The sequence below is a fragment of the Dama dama genome, chromosome 24, assembly GCF_033118175.1.
Source record: "Dama dama isolate Ldn47 chromosome 24, ASM3311817v1, whole genome shotgun sequence".
Lineage (NCBI taxonomy): Eukaryota > Metazoa > Chordata > Mammalia > Artiodactyla > Cervidae > Dama > Dama dama.
In genome coordinates, this window is record NC_083704.1 from 1,257,401 (window position 1) to 1,278,885 (window position 21,485).

The window sequence follows — 21,485 nt, forward strand, 5'->3', positions numbered from 1 at the left end:
CAGCCTCAGGGCAGCAGGGAGAGCAAGAGGCCCAACTTGCCCCTAGGGCGGCTCTGCCCCTTCCCACACAGGCGGCCAACCCAGCAGCTGCCTGACAGACTCTGGCTCCCCCAAGCTCTCTGCCGGTGCAGGGGACAGGAACAGACGTGTGCATGTGGTTCTGCATTGGCCTGGGAGTGTGGAACCCTGCCTGGCCCCCAGGCTCAGGGGCAAGGGCCCGGAGAGAGCACCACCCCGAAGCGCTTTTCTCCCGGGCTTGGGAGCATTGTGCGCGGCTGGCGGGTACAGCGGGCATGAGTGCTTGCAAACTGTCCTTTGGAGGCAGCCGGGGAGGTCTTCCAAGGGCCCGGACTGATCACCACCCCAAAATGCTTTTCTCCCGGGCTTGGGAGCATTGTGCGCGGCTGGCGGGAACAGCGGACATGAGTGCTTACAAACCGGCCTTTGGAGGCAGCCCGGGAGGTCTTCCAAGGGCCCGGAGAGAGCACCACCCCAAAATGCTTTTCTCCCGGGATTGGGAGCATTGTGCGTGGCTGGCGGAAGCAGCGGGAATGAGTACTTACAAACCAGCCTTTGGAGGCAGCCGGGGAGGTCTTGAAAGTGCCCGGAGAGAGCATCACCCCGAAGCGCTTTTCTCCCGGGCTTGGGAGCATTGTGCGCGGCTGGCGGGAACAGCAGGCAGGAGTGCTTGCAAACTGGCCTTTGGAGGCAGCCGGGGAGGTCTTCCAAGGGCCCGGAGTGAGCACCACCCCAAAATGCTTTTCTCCCGGGCTTGGGAGCATTGTGCGCGGCTGGTGGGAACAACGGGCATGAGTGCTTGCAAACCGGCCTTTGGAGGCAGCCGGGGACGTCTTCCAAGGGCCCGGAGAGAGCACCACCCCGAAGCACTTTTCTCCCGTGCTTGGGAGCATTGTGCGTGGCTGGCGGGAACAGCAGGAAGGAGTCCTTGCAAACCGGCCTTTGGAGGCAGCCGGGGAGGTCTTCCAAGGGCCTGAAGAGAGCACCACCCCGAAGCGCTTTTCTCCCGGGCTTGGGAGCATTGTGCGCGGGTGGCGGGAACAGCAGGCAGGAGTGCTTGAAAACCGGCCTTTGGAGGCAGCCGGGGAGGCCTTCCAGGGCCCGGTGTGAGCACCACCCCAAAAAGCTTTTCTCCCGGGCTTGGGAGCATTGTGCGCGGCTGGTGGGAACAGAGGGCGGGAGTGTTTGCAAACAGGACTTTGGAGGCAGCCGGGGAGGTCTTCCAGTGGGAGAGGGCCGGTTGTGCTCAGAGGCCCCACAGGCCAAGGGCAGGACTCAGCAGGGCCCGTGCCCCTGGCCAGCCTTGCCCAGACCTTCCTGGCCTCCGGGGGTACTGCCCCACCAAGGGGCAGGCTGCGGGGACTGGGTCCAGACATGTCCGAGCGCCTCCCCAGGATCATCCCCGCTGGTGCCTTTCCCCTGGGCGTAGGCCTCGGTTGAGGCCTCTTTGGAGAGGAGGTTGCTGGCAGGGGCTGTCTCCACACTGCAAGGTGCTGGAGCTCAGAGGGCCTCGTCAGAGGGAAGGGACCAGCAAAGGGCTGGATGCCCAAGACCTCTTTGACCCAGCAGCCTCAGGGCAGCAGGGAGAACAAGAGGCCCAACTTGCCCCTAGGTCGGCTCTGCCCCGTCCCACACAGGCAGCCAGCCCAGCAGCAGCCTGGCAGTCTCTGGTTCCCCCGAGCTCTCTGCCGGTGTAGGGGGCAGGAACAGACGTGTGCATGTCGTTCTGCCTTGGCCTGGGAGTGTGTTCCCCCTGCCTGGCCCCCAGGCTCAGGTGCATGGTCCCGGAGAGACCACCACCCCGAAGCGCTTTTCTCCCGGGCTTGGGAGCATTGTGCGGGCCTGGCGGGAACAGCGGGCTGGAGTGCTTGCAAACCGGCCTTTGGAGGCAGACGGGGAGGTCTTCCAGCGGGAGAGTGCCGGTTGTGCTCAGAGGCCCCACAGGCCAGGGGCAGGACCCAGCAGTGTCCCTGCCCCTGGCAGCCTTGCCCAGACCTTCCTGGCCTCCGGGGGTACAGCCCCACCAAGGGGCAGGCTGCAGGGTCTGGGTCCAGACATGGCCGGGCGCCTCCCCAGGCTCATCCCCACTGGTGCCTTTCCCCTGGGCCTAGGCCTCGGTTGAGGCCTCCTTGGAGAGGAGGTTGCTGGCAGGGGCTGTCTCCACACTGCAAGGTGCTGGAGCTCAGAGGGCCTCGTCAGCGGGAAGGGACCAGCAAGGGGCTGGATGCCCAAGACCTCTTTGGCCCAGCAGCCTCAGGGCAGCAGGGAGAGCAAGAGGCCCAACTTGCCCCTAGGTCGGCTCTGCCCCTTCCCACACAGGCGGCCAGCCCAGCAGCTGCCTGACAAACTCTGGCTCCCCCGAGCTCTCTGCGGGTGCAGGGGTCAGGAACAAACGTGTGCATGTGGTTCTGCCTTGTTCTGGGAGTGTGGACCCACTGCCTGGCCCCCAGGCTCCGGGGCAAGGGCCCGGAGAGAGTAACACCCCGAAGTGCTTTTCTCCCGGGCTTGGGAGCATTGTGCGTGCCTGGCGGGAACAGCGGGCGGGAGTGTTGCAAACCGGCCTTTGGAGGCAGCCGGGGAGGTCTTCCAGTGGGAGACGGCCGGTTGTGCTCAGAGGCCCCAGAGGCCAGGGGCAGGACCCAGCAGGGCGCCTGCCCCTGGCCAGCCTTGCCCAGACCTTCCTGGCCTCCGGGGGTACTGCCCCAACAAGGAGCAGGCTGCGGGGACTGGGTCCAGACATGTCCGTGCGCCTCCCCAAGCTCATCCCCGCTGGTGCCTTTCCCCTGGGCCTAGGCCTCGGTTGAAGCCTCTTGGAGAGGAGGTTGCTGGCAGGGTCTGTCTCCACACTGCAAGGTGCTGGAGCTCAGAGGGCCTCGTCAGAGGGAAGGGACCAGCAAGGGGCTGGATGCCCAAGACCTCTTTGGCCCAGCAGCCTCAGGGCAGCAGGGAGAGCAAGAGGCCCAACTTGCCCCTAGGTCGGCTATGCCCCTTCCCACACAGGCGGCCAGACCAGCAGCTGCCTGACAGACTCTGGCTCCCCTAGCTCTCTGCCGGTGCAGGGGGCAGGAACAGACGTGTGCATGTGGTTCTGCCTTGGCCTGGGAGTGTGTTCCCCCTGCATTGCCCCCAGGCTCAGGGGCAAGGGCCCGGTGAGAGCACCACCCCGAAGCGCTTTTCTCCCGGACTTGGGAGCATTGTGCGCGCCTGGTGGGAACAGTGGGCGTGAGTGTTGGCAAACCGGCCTTTGGAGGCAGCCGGGGAGGTCTTCCAGCGGGAGAGGGCCGGATGTGCTCAGAGGCCCCACAGGCCAGGGGCAGGACCCAGCAGGTCCCCTGCCCCTGGCCAGCCTTGCCCAGACCTTCCTGCCTCCGGGGTTACAGCCCCACCAAGGGCAGGCTGCGGGGACTGGGTCCAGACATGCTCGGGCGCCTCCCGTGGCTCATCCCCACTGGTGCCTTTCCCCTGGGTGTAGGCCTCGGTTGAGGCCTCTTTGGAGAGGAGGTTGCTGGCAGGGGCTGTCTCCACACTGCAAGGTGCTGGAGCTCAGAGGGCCTCGTCAGAGGGAAGGGAGCAGCAAAGGGCTGGATGCCCAAGACCTCTTTGACCCCGCAGCCTCAGGGCAGCAGGGAGAGCAAGAGGCCCAACTTGCCCCTAGTTCGGCTCTGCCCCGTCCCACACAGGCAGCCAGCCCAGCAGCAGCATGGCAGTCTATGGCTCCCCCGAGCTCTCTGCCGGTGTAGGGGGCAGGAACAGACGTGTGCATGTCGTTCTGCCTTGGCCTGGGAGTGTGTTCCCCCTGCCTGGCCCCCAGGCTCAGGGGCAAGGGCCCGGAGAGAGCACCAGCATGAAGCGCTTTTCTCCCGGGCTTGGGAGCATTGTGCGGGCCTGGCGGGAACAGCGGGCTGGAGTGCTTGCAAACCGGCCTTTGGAGGCAGACGGGGAGGTCTTCCAGTGGGAGAGTGCCGGTTGTGCTCAGAGGCCCCACAGGCCAGGGGCAGGACCCAGCAGTGTCCCTGCCCCTGGCAGCCTTGCCCAGACCTTCCTGACCTCCGGGGGTACAGCCCCACCAAGGGGCAGGCTGCGGGGACTGGGTCCAGACATGGCCGGGCGCCTCCCCAGGCTCATCCCCGATGGTGCCTTTCCCCTGGGCCTAGGCCTCGGTTGAGGCCTCCTTGGAGAGGAGGTTGCTGGCAGGGGCTGTCTCCACACTGCAAGGTGCTGGAACTCAGAGGGCCTCGTCAGAGGGAAGGGACCAGCAAGGGGCTGGATGCCCAAGACCTCTTTGGCCCAGCAGCCTCAGGGCAGCAGGGAGAGCAAGAGGCCCAACTTGCCCCTAAGGCGGCTCTGCCCCTTCCCACACAGGCGGCCAGCCCAGCAGCTGCCTGACAGACTCTGGCTCTGCCGAGCTCTCTGCTGGTGCAGGGGGCAGATCAGACGTGTGCATGTGGTTCTGCCTTGGCCTGGGAGTGTGGACACCCTGCCTTGCCCCCAGGCTCAGGGGCAAGGGCCCGGAGAGAGCACCACCCTGAAGCGCTTTTCTCCCGGGCTTGGGAGCATTGTGCACACCTGCTGGGAACAGTGGGCGGGAGCGCTTGCAAACCGGCCTTTGGAGGCAGCCGGGGAGGTCTTCCAGTGGGAGAGGGCCGGTTGTGCTCAGAGGCCCCACAGGTCAGGGGCAGGCCGCACCAGGGCCCGTGCCCCTGGCCAGCCTTGCCCAGACCTTCCTGGCCTCCGGGGGTACTGCCCCACCAAGGGGCAGGCTGCGGGGACTGGGTCCAGACATGCTCGGGCGCCTCCCCTTGCTCATCTGCGCTGCTGCCTTTCCCCTGGGCCTAGGCCTCGGTTGAGGCCTCCTTGGAGAGGAGGTTGCTGGCAGGGGCTGTCTCCACACTGCAAGGTGCTGGAGCTCAGAGGGCCTCGTCAGAGGGAAGGGACCAGCAAGGGGCTGGATGCCCAAGACCTCTTTGGCCCAGCAGCCTCAGGGCAGCAGGGAGAGTAAGAGTCCCCACTTGCCCCTAGGTCGGCTCTGCCCCGTCCCACACAGGCAGCCAGCCCAGCAGCAGCCTGGCAGTCTCTGGCTCCCCCGAGCTCTCTGCCAGTGTAGGGGGCAGGAACAGACGTGTGCATGTCGTTCTGCCTTGGCCTGGGAGTGTGTTCCCCCTGCCTGGCCCCCAGGCTCAGGGGCAAGGGCCCGGAGAGAGCACCACCCCGAAGCGCTTTTCTCCCGGGCTTGGGAGCATTGTGCGTGGCTGGCGGAAGCAGCGGGAATGAGTACTTACAAACCGGGCTTTGGAGGTAGCCGGGGAGGTCTTGAAAGTGCCCGGGGAGAGCACCACCCTGAAGCGCTTTTCTCCCGGGCTTGGGAGCATTGTGCGCGGCTGGCGGGAACAGCAGGCAGGAGTGCTTGCAAACTGGCCTTTGGAGGCAGCCGGGGAGGTCTTCCAAGGGCCCGGAGTGAGCACCACCCCAAAATGCTTTTCTCCCGGGCTTGGGAGCATTGTGCGCGCCTGGTGGGAACAACGGGCATGAGTGCTTGCAAACCGGCCTTTGGAGGCAGCCGGGGAGGTCTTCCAAGGGCCTGTAGAGAGCACCACCCCGAAGCGCTTTTCTCCCGGGCTTGGGAGCATTGTGCGCGGATGGCGGGAACAGCAGCAGGAGTGCTTGAAAACCGTCCTTTGGAGGCAGCCGGGGAGGTCTTCCAGGGCCCGGTGTGAGCACCACCCCAAAATGCTTTTCTCCCGGGCTTGGGAGCATTGTGCATGGCTGGTGGGAACAGCGGGCGGGAGTGCTTGCAAACCGGCCTTTTGAGGCAGCCGGGGAGGTCTTCCAAGGGCCAGGAGAGAGCACCACCCAGAAGCGCTTTTCTCCCGGGCTTGGAACATTTGCGCGAATGGCGGGAACGGCGAGTGGGAGTGCTTCCAAACCGGCCTTTGGGGGCACCCCGGGAGGTCTTCCATGGGCAAGGAGAGAACACCACCCCGAAGCGCTTTTCTCCGGGGTTTTGGAGGATTGTGCGTGGCTGGCGGGAACAGCGAGTGGGAGTGCTTGCAAACCGGCCTTTGGGGGCAGCCAGGGAGGTCCTCCATGGTCATGGAGAGAACACCACCCCGAAGCACTTTTCTCCCGGTCTTGGGAGCATTGTGCGAGGCTGGCGGGAACAGCGGGCAGGAGTGCTTGCAAACCGGCCTTTGGAGGCAGCCGAGGAGGTCTTCCAAGGGCCCGGAGAGAGCACCATCCCGAAGCACTTTTCTCCCGGAATTGGGAGCATTGTGCGCGGCTGTCGGGAACAGCGGACATGAGTGCTTGCAAACCGGCCTTTGTAGGCAGCCGGGGAGGTCTTCCAAGGGCCCGGAGAGAGCACCACCCCAAAATGCTTTTCTCCCGGGCTTGGGAGCATTGTGTGCGGCTGGCGGGTCAGCGGGAGGGAGTTCTTGAAAACCAGCCTTTGGAGGCAGCCGGGGAGGTCTTCCAAGGGCCAGGAGAGAGCACCACCCCGAAGCGCTTTTCTCAGGGGCTTGGGAGCATTGTGCGCGGCTGGCGGGACAGCGGGAGGGAGTTCTTGCAAACCGGCCTTTGGAGGAGCCGGGGAAGTCTTCCAAGGGCCGGGAGAGAGCACCACCCCGAAGCGCTTCTCTCCTGTGTTTTGGAGCATTGTGCGTGGCTGGCGGGAACAGCGAGTGGGAGTGTTTGCAAACCGGCCTTTGGGGGCAACCGGGGAGGTCCTCCATGGGCACGGAGAGAACACAACCCCGAAGCGCATTTCTTGAGGTCTTGGGAGCATTGTGCGAGGCTGGCGGGAACAGCGGGCATGAGTTTTTGCAAACGGGACTTTGGAGGCAGCCGGGGAGGTCTTTCAAGGGCCCGGAGTGACGACCACCCCAAAATGCTTTTCTCCCGGGCTTGGGAGCATTGTACGCGGCTGGCGGAAACAGAGGGCATGAGTGCTTGCAAACCGGCCTTTTGAGGCAGCCGGGGTGGTCTTCCAAGGGCCCGGAGAGAGCACCACCCCAAAACACTTTTCTCCCGGTCTTGGGAGCATTGTGCGCAGCTGGCGGGAACAGCGGGAAGGAGTCCTTGCAAACCGGCCATTGGAGGCAGCCGGGGAAGTCTTCCAAGGGCCCGGAGAGAACACCATCCCGAAGCACTTTTCTCCCGGGATTGGGAGCATTGTGCGTGGCTGGCGGGAACAGCAGGAAGGAGTCCTTGCAAACCGGCCTTTGGAGGCAGCCGGGGAGGTCTTCCAAGGGCCCGGAGAGAACACCATCCCGAAGCACTTTTCTCCCGGGATTGGGAGCATTGTGCGTGGCTGGCGGGAACAGCAGGAAGGAGTCCTTGCAAACCGGCCTGTGGAGGCAGCCGGGGAGGTCTTCTAAGGGCCTGTAGAGAGCACCACCCCGAAGCGCTTTTCTCCCGGGCTTGGGAGCATTTTGCGCGGGTGGCGGGAACAGCAGGCAGGAGTGCTTGAAAACCGGCCTTTGGAGGCAGCCGGGGAGGTCTTCCAGGGCCCGGTGTGAGCACCACCCCAAAATGCTTTTCTCCCGGGCTTGGGAGCATTGTGAGTGGCTGGTGGGAACAGCGCGCGGGAGTGCTTGCAAACAGGCCTTTGGAGGCAGCCGGGGAGGTCTTCCAAGGGCCAGGAGAGAGCACCACCCAGAAGCGCTTTTCTCCCGGGCTTGGAACATTTGCGCGGATGGCAGGAACAGCGAGTGGGAGTGCTTCCAAACCAGCCTTTGGGGGCACCGCGGGAGGTCTTCCATGGGCACGGAGAGAACACCACCCCGAAGCGCTTTTCTCCGGGGTTTTAGAGGATTGTGCGTGGCTGGCGGGAACAGCGAGTGGGAGTGCTTGCAAACCGGCCTTTGGGGACAGCCTGGGAGGTCTTCCAAGGGCCCGGAGAGAGCACCACCCCGAAGCACTTTTCTCCCGGTCTTGGGAGCATTGTGCGAGGCTGGCGGGAACAGCGGGCGAGAGTGCTTGCAAACCGGCCTTTGGAGGCAGCCGAGGAGGTCTTCCAAGGGCCCGGAGAGAGCACCATCCCGAAGCACTTTTCTCCCGAATAGGGAGCATTGTGCGCGGCTGTCGGGAACAGCGGACATGAGTGCTTGCAAACCGGCCTTTGTAGGCAGCCGGGGAGATCTTCCAAGGGCCCGGAGAGAGCACCACCCCAAAATGCTTTTCTCCCGGGCTTGGGAGCATTGTGTGCGGCTGGCGGGTCAGCGGGAGGGAATTCTTGAAAACCAGCCTTTGGAGGCAGCCGGGGAGGTCTTCCAAGGTCCGGGAGAGAGCACCACCCCGAAGCGCTTTTCTCCCGGGCTTGGAAGCTATGTGCGCGGCTGGCGGGAACAGCGGGATTGAGTGCTTGCGAACCGGCCTTTGGAGGCAGCCGGGGAGGTCTTCCAAGGGCCGGGAGAGAGCACCACCCCGAAGCGCTTTTCTCCCGGGCTTGGGAGCATTGTGCGCGGCGGGCGGGAACAGCGGGCATGAGTGCTTGCAAACCGGCCTTTGGAGGCAGCCGGGGAGGTCTTCCAAGGGCCCGGAGAGATCACCACCCCGAAGCGCTTTTCTCCCGTGATTGGGAGCATTGTGTGCGGCTGGCGGGACAGCGGGAGGGAGTTCTTGAAAACCAGCCTTTGGAGGCAGCCGGGGAGGTCTTCCAAGGGCCGGGAGAGAGCACCACCCCGAAGCGCTTTTCTCCTGGGCTTGGAGCATTTGCATGGATGGCGGGAACAGCGAGTGGGAGTGCTTGCAAACCGGCCTTTGGGGGCAGCCCGGGAGGTCTTTCTTGGACCCAGAGAGAACACCACCCCGAAACGCTTTTCTCCCGGGCTTGGGAGCATTGTGCGCGTGTGGCGGGAGAAGCAGGCAGAAGTGCTTGCAAACCAGCCTTGGAGGCAGCCAGGGAGGTCTTCCAAGGGCCCGGAGTGAGCAGCACCCAAAAATGCTTTTCTCCCGGGCTAGGGAGCATTGTGCGCGGCTGGTGGGAACAGCGGGCATGAGGGCTTGCAAACCGGCCATTGGAGGCCGCCGGGGAGGTCTTCCAACGAGAGAGGGCCGGTTGTGCTCAGAGGCCCCACAGGCCAGGGGCAGGACGCAGCAGGGCCCCTGCCCCTGGCCAGCCTTGCCCAGACCTTCCTGGCCTCCGGGGGTACTGCCCCACCAAGGGGCAGGCTGCGGGGACTGGGTCCAGACATGCTCGGGCGCCTCCCCTGGCTCATCCCCGCTGGTGCCTTTCCCCTGGACGTAGGCCTCGGTTGAGGCCTCTTTGGAGAGGAGGTTGCTGGCAGGGGCTGTCTCCACACTTCAAGGTGCTGGAGCTCAGAGGGCCTCGTCAGAGGGAAGGGACCAGCAAAGGGCTGGATGCCCAAGACATCTTTGACCCCGCAGCCTCAGGGCAGCAGGGAGAGCAAGAGGCCCAACTTGCCCCTAGTTCGGCTCTGCCCCGTCCCACACAGGCAGCCAGCCCAGCAGCAGCCTGGCAGTCTCTGGCTCCCCCGAGCTCTCTGCCGGTGTAGGGGGCAGGAACAGACGTGTGCATGTCGTTCTGCCTTGGCCTGGGAGTGTGTTCCCCCTGCCTGGCCCCCAGGCTCAGGGGCAAGGGCCCGGAGAGAGCACCAGCCTGAAGCGCTTTTCTCCCGGGCTTGGGAGCATTGTGCGGGCCTGGCGGGAACAGCGGGCTGGAGTGCTTGCAAAAAGGCCTTTGGAGGCAGACGGGGAGGTCTTCCAGTGGGAGAGTGCCGGTTGTGCTCAGAGGCCCCACAGGCCAGGGGCAGGACCCAGCAGTGTCCCTGCCCCTGGCAGCCTTGCCCAGACCTTCCTGACCTCTGGGGGTACAGCCCCACCAAGGGGCAGGCTGCGGGGACTGGGTCCAGACATGGCCGGGCGCCTCCCCAGGCTCATCCCCGCTGGTGCCTTTCCCCTGGGCCTAGGCCTCGGTTGAGGCCTCCTTGGAGAGGAGGTTGCTGGCAGGGGCTGTCTCCACACTGCAAGGTGCTGGAGCTCAGAGGGCCTCGTCAGAGGGAAGGGACCAGCAAAGGGCTGGATGCCCAAGACCTCTTTGGCCCAGCAGCCTCAGGACAGCAGGGAGAGCAAGAGGCCCAACTTGCCCCTAGGTCGGCTCTGACCCGTCCCACACAGGCAGCCAGCCCAGCAGCAGCCTGGCAGTCTCTGGCTCCCCCGAGCTCTCTGCCGGTGTAGGGGGCAGGAACAGACGTGTTCATGTCGTTCTGCGTTGGCCTGGGAGTGTGTTCCCCCTGCCTGGCCCCCAGGCTCAGGGGCAAGGGCCCGGAGAGAGCACCACCCCGAAGCGCTTTTCTCCCGGGCTTGGGAGCATTTTGCGTGCTCGGTGGGAAAAGTGGGCGGGAGTGCTTGCAAACCGGCCTTTGGAGGCAGCCGGGGAGGTCTTCCAGTGGGAGAGGGCCGGTTGTGCTCAGAGGCCCCACAGGCCAGGGGCAGGACCCAGCAGGGCCCCTGCCCCTGGCCAGCCTTGCCCAGACCTTCCTGCCTCCGGGGTTACAGCCCCCCAAGGGGCAGGCTGCGGGGACTGGGTCCAGACATGCACAGGCGTCTCCCCAGTCTCATCCCCGCTGGTGCCTTTCCCCTGGGCCTAGGCCTCGGTTGAGGCCTCCTTGGAGAGGAGGTTGCTGGCAGGGGCTGTCTCCACACTGCAAGGTGCTGGAGCTCAGAGGGCCTCGTCAGAGGGAAGGGACCAGCAAGGGGCTGGATGCCCAAGACCTCTTTGGCCCAGCAGCCTCAGGGCAGCAGGGAGAGCAAGAGGCCCAACTTGCCCCTAGGTCGGCTCTGCCCCTTCCCACACAGGCGGCCAGCCCAGCAGCTGCCTGACAGACTCTGGCTCCCCTGAGCTCTCTGCCGGTGCAGGGGGCAGGAACAGACGTGTGCATGTGGTTCTGCCTTGGCCTGGGAGTGTGTGCCCCCTGCATTATCCCCAGGCTCAGGGGCAAGGGCCCAGTGAGAGCACCACCCTGAAGCGCTTTTCTCCCGGGCTTGGGAGCATTGTGCGCGCCTGGTGGGAACAGTGGGCGTGAGTGTTGGCAAATCGGCCTTTGGAGGCAGCCGGGGAGGTCTTCCAGCGGGAGAGGGCCGGATGTGCTCAGAGGCCCCACAGGCCAGGGGCAGGGCCCAGCAGGTCCCCTGCCCCTGGCCAGCCTTTCCCAGACCTTCCTGGCCTCCGGGGGTACTGCCCCACCAAGGGGCAGTCTGCGGGGACTGGGTCCAGACATGCCCGGGCGCCTCCCCAGTCTCATCCCCGCTGGTGCCTTTCCCCTGGGCCTAGGCCTCGGTTGAGGCCTCCTTGGAGAGGAGGTTGCTGGCAGGGGCTGTCTCCACACTGCAAGGTGCTGGAGCTCAGAGGGCCTCGTCAGCGGGAAGGGACCAGCAAGGGGCTGGATGCCCAAGACCTCTTTGGCCCAGCAGCCTCAGGGCAGCAGGGAGAGGAAGAGGCCCAACTTGCCCCTAGGTCGGCTCTGACCCTTCCCACACAGGCGGCCAGCCCAGCAGCTGCCTGACAGACTCTGGCTCCCCCGAGCTCTCTGCCGGTGCAGGGGGCAGGAACAGACGTGTGCATGTGGTTCTGCCTTGGCCTGGGAGTGTGTTCCCCCTGCATTGCCCCCAGGCTCAGGGGCAAGGGCCCGGTGAGAGCACCACCCCGAAGCGCTTTTCTCCCGGACTTGGGAGCATTGTGCGCGCCTGGTTGGAACAGTGGGCGTGAGTGTTGGCAAACCGGCCTTTGGAGGCAGCCGGGGAGGTCTTCCAGCGGGAGAGGGCCGGATGTGCTCAGAGGCCCCACAGGCCAGGGGCAGGACCCAGCAGGTCCCCTGCCCCTGGCCAGCCTTGCCCAGACCTTCCTGCCTCCGGGGTTACAGCCCCACCAAGGGGCAGGCTGCGGGGACTGGGTCCAGACATGCTCGGGCGCCTCCCCTGGCTCATCCCCGCTGGTGCCTTTCCCCTGGGTGTAGGCCTCGGTTGAGGCCTCTTTGGAGAGGAGGTTGCTGGCAGGGGCTGTCTCCACACTGCAAGGTGCTGGAGCTCAGAGGGCCTCGTCAGAGGGAAGGGAGCAGCAAAGGGCTGGATGCCCAAGACCTCTTTGACCCCGCAGCCTCAGGGCAGCAGGGAGAGCAAGAGGACCAACTTGCCCCTAGTTCGGATCTGCCCCGTCCCACACAGGCAGCCAGCCCAGCAGCAGCCTGGCAGTCTATGGCTCCCCCGAGCTCTCTGCCGGTGTAGGGGGCAGGAGCAGACGTGTGCATGTCGTTCTGCCTTGGCCTGGGAGTGTGTTCCCCCTGCCTGGCCCCCAGGCTCAGGGGCAAGGGCCCGGAGAGAGCACCAGCCTGAAGCGCTTTTCTCCCGGGCTTGGGAGCATTGTGCGGGCCTGGCGGGAACAGCGGGCTGGAGTGCTTGCAAACCGGCCTTTGGAGGCAGACGGGGAGGTCTTCCAGTGGGAGAGTGCCGGTTGTGCTTAGAGGCCCCACAGGCCAGGGGCAGGACCCAGCAGTGTCCCTGCCCCTGGCAGCCTTGCCCAGACCTTCCTGACCTCCGGGGGTACAGCCCCACCAAGGGGCAGGCTGCGGGGACTGGGTCCAGACATGGACGGGCGCCTCCCCAGGCTCATCCCCGCTGGTGCCTTTCCCCTGGGCCTAGGCCTCGGTTGAGGCCTCCTTGGAGAGGAGGTTGCTGGCAGGGGCTGTCTCCACACTGCAAGGTGCTGGAGCTCAGAGGGCCTCGTCAGAGGGAAGGGACCAGCAAAGGGCTGGATGCCCAAGACCTCTTTGACCCAGCAGCCTCAGGGCAACAGGGAGAGCAAGAGGCCCAACTTGCCCCTAGGTCGGCTCTGCCCCGTCCCACACAGGCAGCCAGCCCAGCAGCAGCCTGGCAGTCTCTGGCTCCCCCGAGCTCTCTGCCGGTGTAGGGGGCAGGAACAGACGTGTGCATGTCGTTCAGCCTTGGCCTAGGAGTGTGTTCCCCCTGCCTGGCCCCCAGGCTCAGGGGCAAGGGTCCGGAGAGAGCACCACCCCGAAGCGCTTTTCTCCCGGGCCTGGGAGCATTTTGCGTGCTTGGTGGGAACAGTGGGCGGGAGTGCTTGCAAACCAGCCTTTGGAGGCAGCCGGGGAGGTCTTCCAGTGGGAGAGGGCCGGTTGTGCTCAGAGGCCCCACAGGCCAGGGGCAGGACCCAGCAGGGCCCCTGCCCCTGGCCAGCCTTGCCCAGACCTTCCTGCCTCCGGGGTTACAGCCCCACCAAGGGGCAGGCTGCGGGGACTGTGTCCAGACATGCCCGGGCGCCTCCCCAGTCTCATCCCCGCTGGTGCCTTTCCCCTGGGCCTAGGCCTCGGTTGAGGCCTCCTTGGAGAGGAGGTTGCTGGCAGGGGCTGTCTCCACACTGCAAGGTGCTGGAGCTCAGAGGGCCTCGTCAGAGGGAAGGGACCAGCAAGGGGCTGGATGCCCAAGACCTCTTTGGCCCAGCAGCCTCAGGGCAGCAGGGAGAGCAAGAGGCCCAACTTGCCCCTAGGTCGGCTCTGCCCCTTCCCACACAGGCGGCCAGCCCAGCAGCTGCCTGACAGACTCTGGCTCCCCTGAGCTCTCTGCTGGTGCAGGGGGCAGGAACAGACGTGTGCATGTGGTTCTGCCTTGGCCTGGGAGTGTGTTCCCCCTGCATTGCCCCCAGGCTCAGGGGAAAGGGCCCGGAGAGAGCACCACCCCGAAGCGCTTTTCTCCCGGGCTTGGGAGCATTGTGCGTGCCTGGTGGGAACAGTGGGCAGGAGTGTTGGCAAACCGGCCTTTGGAGGCAGCCGGGGAGGTCTTCAAGCGGGAGATGGCCGGATGTGCTCAGACGCCCCACAGGCCAGGGGCAGGACCCAGCAGGTCCCCTGCCCCTGGCCAGCCTTGCCCAGACCTTCCTGGCCTCCGGGGGTACTGCCCCACCAAGGGGCAGGCTGCGGGGACTGGTTCCAGACATGCCCGGGCGCCTCCCCAGGCTCATCCCCGCTGGTGCCTTTCCCCTGGGCCTAGGCCTCGGTTGAGGCCTCCTTGGAGAGGAGGTTGCTGGCAGGGGCTGTCTCCACACTGCAAGGTGCTGGAGCTCAGAGGGCCTCGTCAGAGGGAAGGGCCCAGCAAGGGGCTGGATGCCCAAGACCTCTTTGGCCCAGCAGCCTCAGGGCAGCAGGGAGAGCAAGAGGCCCAACTTGCCCCTAGGTCGGCTCTGCCCCTTCCCACACAGGCGGCCAGCCCAGCAGCTGCCTGACAGACTCTGGCTCCCCCGTGCTCTCTTCCGGTGCTCGGGGTAGGAACAGACGTGTGCATGTGGTTCTGCCTTGGCCTGGGAGTGTGTTCCCCCTGCCTGGCCCCCAGGCTCAGGGGCAAGTGCCCGGAGAGAGCACCACCCCGAAGCGCTTTTCTCCCGGGCTTGGGAGCATTGTGCGTGCCTGGCGTGAACAGAGGGCGGGAGTGTTTGCAAACCGGCCTTTGGAGGCAGCCGGGGAGGTCTTCCAGTGGGAGAGGGCCGGTTGTGCTCACAGGCCCCACAGGCCAGGGGCAGGACACAGCAGGGCACCTGCCCCTGGCCAGCCTTGCCCAGATCTTCCTGGCCTCCGGGGGTACTGCCCCACCAAGGGGCAGGCTGCGGGGACTGGGTCCAGACATGCCCGGGCGCCTCCCCAGGCTCATCCCCGCTGGTGCCTTTCCCCTGGGCCTAGGCTTCGGTTGAGGCCTCCTTGGAGAGGAGGTTGCTGGCAGGGGTTGTCTCCACACTGCAAGGTTCTGGAGCTCAGAGGGCCTCGTCAGAGGGAAGGGACCAGCAAGGGGCTGGATGACCAAGACCTCTTTGGCCCAGCAGCCTCAGGGCAGCAGGGAGAGCAAGAGGCCCAACTTGCCCCTAGGTCGGCTCTGCCCCTTCCCACACTAGCGGCCAGCCCAGCAGCTGCCTGACAGACTTTGGCTCCCCCGAGCTCTCTGCTGGTGCAAGGGGCAGGAACAGACGTGTGCATGTGGTTCTGCCTTGGCCTGGGAGTGTGGAACCCCTGCCTGGCCCCCAGGCTCAGGGGCAAGGGCCCGGAGAGAGCACCACCACGAAGCGGTTTTCTCCTGGGCTTGATAGGATTGTGCGTGCATGGCGGGAACAGTATGCGGGAGTGCTTGCAAACCGGCCTTTGGAGGCAGCCGGGGAGGTCTTCCAGCGGGAGAGTGCCGGTTGTGCTCAGAGGCCCCACAGGCCAGGGGCAGGACCCAGCAGTGTCCCTGCCCCTGGCAGCCTTGCCCAGACCTTCCTGGCCTCCGGGGTTACAGCCGCACCAAGGGGCAGGCTGCGGGGACTGGGTCCAGACATGCCCGGGCGCCTCCCATGGCTCATCCCCGCTGGTGCCTTTCCCCTGGGCCTAGGCCTCGGTTTAGGCCTCCTTGGAGAGGAGGTTGCTGGCAGGGGCTGTCTCCACACTGCAAGGTGCTGGAGCTCAGAGGGCCTCGTCAGAGGGAAGGGACCAGGAAGGGGCTGGATGCCCAAGACCTCTTTGGCCCAGCAGCCTCAGGGCAGCAGGGAGAGCAAGAGGCCCAACTTGCCCCTAGGTCGGCTCTGCCCCTTCCCACACAGGCGGCCAGCCCAGCAGCTGCCTGACAGACTCTGGCTCCCCCGAGCTCTCTGCCGGTGCAGGGGGCAGGAACAGACGTGTGCATGTCGTTCTGCCTTGGCCTGGGAGTGTGTTCCCCCTGCCTGGCCCCCAGGCTCAGGGGCAAGGGCCCGGAGAGAGCAACACCCCGAAGCGCTTTTCTCCCGGGCTTGGGAGCATTTTGCGTGCTTGGTGGGAACAGTGGGCGGGAGTGCTTGCAAACCGGCCTTTGGAGGCAGCCGGGGAGGTCTTCCAGTGGGAGAGGGCCGGTTGTGCTCAGAGGCCCCACAGGCCAGGGGTAGGACCCAGGAGGGCCCCTGCCCCTGGTCAGCCTTGCCCAGACCTTCCTGCCTCCGGGGTTACAGCCCCACCAAGGGGCAGGCTGCGGGGACTGGGTCCAGACATGCCCAGGCGCCTCCCCAGTCTCATCCCCGCTGGTGCCTTTCCCCTGGGCCTAGGCCTCGGTTGAGGCCTCCTTGGAGAGGAGGTTGCTGGCAGGGGCTGTCTCCACACTGCGAGGTGCTGGAGCTCAGAGGGCCTCGTCAGAGGGAAGGGACCAGCAAGGGGCTGGATGCCCAAGACCTCTTTGGCCCAGCAGCCTCAGGGCAGCAGGGAGAGCAAGAGGCCCAACTTGCCCCTAGGTCGGCTCTGCCTCTTCCCACACAGGCGGCCAGACCAGCAGCTGCCTGACAGACTCTGGCTCCCCTGAGCTCTCTGCCGGTGCAGGGGGCAGGAACAGACGTGTGCATGTGGTTCTGCCTTGGCCTGGGAGTGTGTTCCCCCTGCATTGTCCCCAGGCTCAGGGGCAAGGGCCCGGTGAGAGCACCACCCTGAAGCGCTTTTCTCCCGGGCTTGGGACCATTGTGCGCGCCTGGTGGGAACAGTGGGCGTGAGTGTTGGCAAACCGGCCTTTGGAGGCAGCCGGGGAGGTCTTCCAGCGGGAGAGGGCCGGATGTGCTCAGAGGCCCCACAGGCCAGGGGCAGGACCCAGCAGGTCCCCTGCCCCTGGCCAGACTTTCCCAGACCTTCCTGTCCTCCGGGGTTACTGCCCCACCAAGGGGCAGACTGCCGGGACTGGGTCCAGACATGCCCGGGCGCATCCCCAGGCTCATCCCCGCTGGTGCCTTTCCCCTGTGCCTAGGCCTCGGTTGAGGCCTCCTTGGAGAGGAGGTTGCTGGCAGGGGCTGTCTCCACACTGCGAGGTGCTGGAACTCAGAGGGCCTCGTCAGAGGGAAGGGACCAGCAAAGGGCTGGATGCCCAAGACCTCTTTGGCCCAGCAGCCTCAGGGCAGCAGGGAGAGCAAGAGGCCCAACTTGCCCCTAGGTCGGCTCTGCCCCGTCCCACACAGGCAGCCAGCCCAGCAGCAGCCTGGCAGTCTCTGGCTCCCCCGAGCTCTCTGCCGGTGTAGGGGGCAGGAACAGACGTGTGCATGTCGTTCTGCCTTGGCCTAGGAGTGTGTTCCCCCTGCCTGGCCCCAGGCTCAGGGGCAAGGGCCCGGAGAGAGCACCACCCCGAAGCGCTTTTCTCCCGGGCTTGGGAGCATTTTGCGTGCCTGGCGGGAACAGCGGGCGCGAGTGCTTGCAAACCGGCCTTTGGAGGCAGCCGGGGAGGTCTTCCAGTGGGAGAGGGCCGGTTGTGCTCAGAGGCCCCACAGGCCAGGGGCAGGACCCAGCAGGGCCCCTGCCCCTGGCCAGCCTTGCCCAGACCTTCCTGCCTCCGGGGTTACAGCCCCACCAAGGGGCAGGCTGCGGGGACTGGGTCCAGACATGCCCGGGCGCCTCCCCAGTCTCATCCCCGCTGGTGCCTTTCCCCTGGCCTAGGCCTCGGTTGAGGCCTCCTTGGAGAGGAGGTTGCTGGCAGGGGCTGTCTCCACTCTGCAAGGTGCTGGAGCTCAGAGGGCCTCGTCAGAGGGAAGGGACCAGCATGGGGCTGGATGCCCAAGACCTCTTTGGCCCATCAGCCTCAGGACACCAGGGAGAGCAAGAGGCCCAACTTGCCCCTAGGTCGGCTCTGCCCCTTCCCACACAGGCGGCCAGCCCAGCAGCAGCCTGGCAGTCTCTGGCTCCCCCGAGCTCTCTGCCGGTGTAGGGGGCAGGAACAGACGTGTGCATGTCGTTCTGCCTTGGCCTAGGAGTGTGTTCCCCCTGCCTGGCCCCAGGCTCAGGGGCAAGGGCCCGGAGAGAGCACCACCCCGAAGCGCTTTTCTCCCGGGCTTGGGAGCATTTTGCGTGCCTGGCGGGAACAGCGGGCGCGAGTGCTTGCAAACCGGCCTTTGGAGGCAGCCGGGGAGGTCTTCCAGTGGGAGAGGGCCGGTTGTGCTCAGAGGCCCCACAGGCCAGGGGCAGGACCCAGCAGGGCCCCTGCCCCTGGCCAGCCTTGCCCAGACCTTCCTGCCTCCGGGGTTACAGCCCCACCAAGGGGCAGGCTGCGGGGACTGGGTCCAGACATGCCCGGGCGCCTCCCCAGTCTCATCCCCGCTGGTGCCTTTCCCCTGGCCTAGGCCTCGGTTGAGGCCTCCTTGGAGAGGAGGTTGCTGGCAGGGGCTGTCTCCACTCTGCAAGGTGCTGGAGCTCAGAGGGCCTCGTCAGAGGGAAGGGACCAGCATGGGGCTGGATGCCCAAGACCTCTTTGGCCCAGCAGCCTCAGGGCAGCAGGGAGAGCAAGAGGCCCAACTTGCCCCTAGGTCGGCTCTGCCCCTTCCCACACAGGCGGCCAACCCAGCAGCTGCCTGACAGACTCTGGCTCCCCTGAGCTCTCTGCCGGTGCAGGGGGCAGGAACAGACGTGTGCATGTGGTTCTGCCTTGGCCTGGGAGTGTGTTCCCCCTGCATTGCCCCCAGGCTCAGGGGCAAGGGCCCGGTGAGAGCACCACCCCGAAGCGCTTTTCTCCCGGGCTTGGGAGCATTGTGCGTGCCTGGCGGGAACAGCGGTTGGGAGTGCTTGCAAACCGGCCTTTGTAGGCAGCCGGGGAGGTCTTCCAGCGGGAGAGTGCCGGTTGTGCTCAGAGGCTCCACAGGCCTGGGGCAGGTCCCAGCAGTGTCCCTGCCCCTGGCAGCCTTGCCCAGACCTTCCTGGCCTCCGGGGGTACTGCGCCACCCAGGGGCAGACTGCCGGGACTGGGTCCAGACATGCCCGGGCGCATCCCCAGGCTCATGCCCGCTGGTGCCTTTCCCCTGGGCCTAGGCCTCGGTTGAGGCCTCCTTGGAGAGGAGGTTGCTGGCAGGGGCTGTCTCCACACTGCGAGGTGCTGGAACTCAGAGGGCCTCGTCAGAGGGAAGGGACCAGCAAAGGGCTGGATGCCCAAGACCTCTTTGGCCCAGCAGCCTCAGGGCAGCAGGGAGAGCAAGAGGCCCAACTTACCCCTAGGTCGACTCTGCCCCTTCCCACACAGGCAGACAGCCCAGCAGCTGCCTGACAGACTCTGGCTCCCCCGAGCTCTCTGCCGGTGCAGGGGGCAGCAACAGACGTGTGCATGTGGTTCTGACTTGGCCTGGGAGTGTGGAACCCCTGCCTGGCCCCCAGGCTCAGGGGCAAGGGCCCGGAGAGAGCACCAACCCGAAGCGGTTTTCTCCCGGGCTTGGGAGCATTGTGCGTGCCTGGCGGGAACAGCGGGCGGGAGTGCTTGCAAACCGGCCTTTGGAGGCAGCCGGGGAGGTCTTCCAGCGGAAGACGGCCGGTTGTGCTCAGAGACCCCACAGGACAGGGGCAGGACCCAGCAGGGCCACTGCTCCTGGCCAGCCTTGCTCAGACCTTCCTGGCCTCCGGGGGTACTGCCCCACCAAGGGGCAGGCTACGGGGACTGGGTCCAGACAGGCCCGGGTGCCTCCCCAGTCTCATCCCCGCTGGTGCCTTTCCCCTGGGCCTAGGTCTCGGTTAAGGCCTCCTTGGAGAGGAGGTTGCTGGCAGGGGCTGTCTCCACACTGCAAGGTGCTGGAGCTCAGAGGGCCTCGTCAGCGGGAAGGGACCAGCAAAGGGCTGGATGCCCAAGACCTCTTTGGCCCATCAGCCTCAGGACACCAGGGAGAGCAAGAGGCCCAACTTGCCCCTAGGTCGGCTCTGCCCCTTCCCACACAGGCGGCCAGCCCAGCAGCTGCCTGACAGACTCTGGCTCCCCTGAGCTCTCTGCCTGTGCAGGGGGCAGGAACAGACGTGTGCATGTGGTTCTGCCTTGGCCTGGGAGTGTGTTCCCCCTGCATTGTCCCCAGGCTCAGGGGCAAGGGCCCGGTGAGAGCACCACCCGGAAGCGCTTTTCTCCCGGGCTTGGGAGCATTGTGCGCGCCTGGTGGGAACAGTGGGCGTGAGTGTTGGCAAACTGGCCTTTGGAGGCAGCCGGGGAGGTCTTCCAGCGGGAGAGGGCCGGATGTGCTCAGAGGCCCCACAGGCCAGGGGCAGGACCCAGCAGGTCCCCTGCCCCTGGCCAGCCTTTCCCAGACCTTCCTGGCCTCCGGGGGTACTGCCCCACCAAGGGGCAGGCTGCGGGGACTGGGTCCAGACATGCCCGGGCGCCTCCCCAGGCTCATCCCCGCTGGTGCCTTTCCCCTGGGCCTAGGCCTCGGTTTAGGCCTCCTTGCAGAGGAGGTTGCTGGCAGGGGCTGTCTCCACACTGCAAGGTGCTGGAGCTCAGAGGGCCTCGTCAGAGGGAAGGGACCAGCAAAGGGCTGGATGCCCAAGACCTCTTTGGCCCAGCAGCCTCAGGGCAGCAGGGAGAGCAAGAGGCCCAACTTGCCCCTAGGTCGGCTCTGCCCCGTCCCACACAGGCAGCCAGCCCAGCAGCAGCCTGGCAGTCTCTGGCTCCCCCGAGCTCTCTGCCGGTGTAGGGGGCAGGAACAGACGTGTGCATGTCGTTCTGCCTTGGCCTAGGAGTGTGTTCCCCCTGCCTGGCCCCAGGCTCAGGGGCAAGGGCCCGGAGAGAGCACCACCCCGAAGCGCTTTTCTCCCGGGCTTGGGAGCATTTTGCGTGCCTGGCGGGAACAGCGGGCGCGAGTGCTTGCAAACCGGCTATTGGAGGCAGCCGGGGAGGTCTTCCAGCGGGAGAGGGCCGGATGTGCTCAGAGGCCCCACAGGCCAGGGGCAGGACCCAGCAGGGCCCCTGCCCCTGGCCAGCCTTGCCCAGACCTTCCTGCCTCCGGGGTTACAGCCCCACCAAGGGGCAGGCTGCGGGGACTGGGTCCAGACATGCCCGGGCGCCTCCCCAGTCTCATCCCCGCTGGTGCCTTTCCCCTGGCCTAGGCCTCGGTTGAGGCCTCCTTGGAGAGGAGGTTGCTGGCAGGGGCTGTCTCCACACTGCAAGGTGCTGGAGCTCAGAGGGCCTCGTCAGAGGGAAGGGACCAGCAAAGGGCTGGATGCCCAAGACCTCTTTGGCCCAGCAGCCTCAGGGCAGCAGGGAGAGCAAGAGGCCCAACTTGCCCCTAGGTCGGCTCTGCCCCTTCCCACACAGGCGGCCAGCCCAGCAGCTGCCTGACAGACTCTGGCTCCCCTGAGCTCTCTGCCGGTGCAGGGGGCAGGAACAGACGTGTGCATGTGGTTCTGCCTTGGCCTGGGAGTGTGTTCCCCCTGCATTGCCCCCAGGCTCAGGGGAAAGAGCCCGGAGAGAGCACCACCCCGAAGCGCTTTTCTCCCGGGCTTGGGAGCATTGTGCGTGCCTGGCGGGAACAGCGGGTGGGAGTGCTTGCAAACCGGCCTTTGGAGGCAGCCGGGGAGGTCTTCCAGCGGGAGAGTGCCGGTTGTGCTCAGAGGCCCCACAGGCCAGGGGCAGGACCCAGCAGTGTCCCTGCCCCTGGCAGCCTTGCCCAGACCTTCCTGGCCTCCGGGGGTACTGCACCACCAAGGGGCAGACTGCCGGGACTGGGTCCAGACATG